Source organism: Microtus oregoni, unplaced genomic scaffold (genome assembly GCF_018167655.1).
Source record: "Microtus oregoni isolate MIOR12 unplaced genomic scaffold, Mior012 000061F_ref0000440, whole genome shotgun sequence".
In the NCBI taxonomy this organism is placed as follows: Eukaryota; Metazoa; Chordata; class Mammalia; order Rodentia; family Cricetidae; genus Microtus; species Microtus oregoni.
Window position 1 is genome coordinate 8456601 of NW_024543871.1, and position 2695 is coordinate 8459295.

Sequence of the window (2695 nt, forward strand, 5' to 3'; positions counted from 1 at the left end):
CTCTAAATTAGATAAAAGTAAAACTGTTACCAAAGAAATTTGTTCATACTTTTTCTACATATGATATTTTACTTTCAGCTAGCATTTCAAAGATTATCACTTCTGCATTTCAATATCATAATTACTGCATTCTTCCTTCTTCCTTCCCCTTCCTCTCTCCAAACCCTACCCATTCTCCTTAAGTCCACAACTTTTAGTTCATTAATTTATTAATGTATATCTATGCATTCATAGATATACACATATAAAACCTTTTCAATCTGGATAATGTTACTTGTATGTATATGGTTCCAGAACTGACCATTTGGTATTGTACTACCAATTAGTGTGTTTTCCCATGAGAAGACTACTTTTAAATAATCTTTCTCAGCATGTATCTTAGTTGTCTATATTTATTTGTATAGGGATGAAGACTGTGGGCTTTCAAGTTTCACCAACGTAATTGACTTAACATAATCTAAACAAGGTCAACTAGCTTTTTTAATGTTTAGATTATGATCCCAATTAATAGTAGTTATGGCAAAGCAAACAACAGCAGACTTTACTGAAAGACAAGAGTTTCCGTACTCCTGAGTATATGGGAGTCAGGATAGGACAAGGATAGTTGGTCATCAATGTCACTATGCCACAAAAAGCCAAAATATGGAATCAGACAAGATGTCCATCAATAGATAAATGGGTAAAGAAGCAAATATATATACATATATATATATATATATATATATACATATATATATATGAGTTTTATTCAGATATAAAGTAAAATAAATTACATTGTTTTCAGTAACTTAGATAAAATTGGAAATAACTGTGTTAAGTGAAATAAGCCAGACATAGAAATATAAATATTGCATATTTTCTCTCATGTATAAAATCTACACAAGTAGAAGGAATAAGAGAGGGTAATGGGGTATGAATACCTTAAAGTACATGATATATTTAAATAAAAATACCATGATGTCGCCGGTGATTTCATATAATATACACTATTAAAGTAGGGTAAAGCAAATTCACAAAGGAAAAATCATTTGCTAAGGCTCAACAGGGAATGAAATCAAACTGCCTATTCTGTAGTCTTTAACTGTGCAGGTACTTAACAGGTTAATTCCACCTGCAATTGGATTAAGTAAATATTGAAATATTTGATGTTATGTTAAGTCCTGAAACACAGAGACTTTATATCAGAACACTGCAAATAAAAGGAAGACTTTGAACTCAGATGTGACTCCACAAACTATGTTTTTATAACCATGACAGCTGCCTTCCAGCTACATGGACAAATAATCATGTAAAATTACAATAATTTTAAAGAACTGCACCCCATAACGTTCTCTTCCTGGAATATTAAGGGATATTATGTTATGAAATCAGCAGATTTTGATTCTAAGCCCAAATATACATCCATATGTTTCTTTAACTCTCTGGGCTTTGGTAGTATAAGAAATGACACTGATACTATATAATAGTTAACTAATTACAATTGAAGTTTTGTCTTTCAGAGAAATTATCTATCTGGAGAGACTGCTTGGTACTAGAGTATACTTTCTTGGTATGAGTGAGACCTTGGCTTCCCTCTTAGTAAAGAAAAGCAAAGGCATCTCAGGTCCACAAGAAAGCTGAAAAGGAAACATTTGTCTGAGTCCTGGAACTAGGCAGTATTTTTTCATAGATTTTGCCTCAGTGTTGTGCCAAGTTTCATATTACATCTTCTGGGCATCAGTGTGTTCTGTGGTTCTGTGTCTAAGCTAGGAAAATGGCCCTAATATTCAGTCTATGGGAAACCATAAGAACCCAATCCACGTGGGACTGCTAACAGACCTCTGAGGAATTTTCATAGTGAACATTTGAAAATGTGTATCTAGCACAAATCTGTCTTTTTAAAAAACAGATTTAAAATCTGGTGACTTTTTTACCTCCAAATTTTATCTAATGAAGCACTAAAAGGTTCTCTAGTTCATTCTCTAAACCTCCTGTTCAAGCACTAAATTAGCTCCTTGGTAAATGTGAACTATGATTCACTGAACAAATGCTATATCAATTAGACAGCTACTGAGTGCCAGGCACAAATATAGACCTTGAAAATATCACAAACACATTTTGTTTTGTAATCTGAAGCTACCATTTGTGTGTGTGTGTGTGTGTGTGTGTGTGCACCCAGAGGCTGCCCATTCATTCCCAGCCACCCAGAGCCAAAATAATCTCACAGAAACTATATTAATTGTAATATTGTGTGGTCAATAGCTTAAGCCTATTTCTAGCTAGCTCTTATATCTTAAATTAACCCATTTTTACTATTCTGTGTATTAAAATGACGCTCGTAATTCATTGGCAAGGAGTTAGAGCATCTGTCTCCTCTGGTGGCTACATGGCATCTCCTTGACTCTGCCTTTTCTTTCCTATCTGATTGAAATTCCCACCTTGCTCTATTCTACTAAGCCACTGGCCAAAACATTAACCAATAAAAGCAAAATATATATAAAAGGATTTCCCACACCACTAGCCCTTTTCTGTTTAAATAAAAATGAAAGTTATAACTTTAACATAGCAAAATTATATAAATAAATAATTATCAAGCAAGAATTATAGTTACACTATTTACATCTACTTATCTTTTATTATAACTAAAGAAAACTATAAATATAACTATTATTCAACTCCATCAAAGACTCCAGAAGGATCTAATATTACCTAAGTA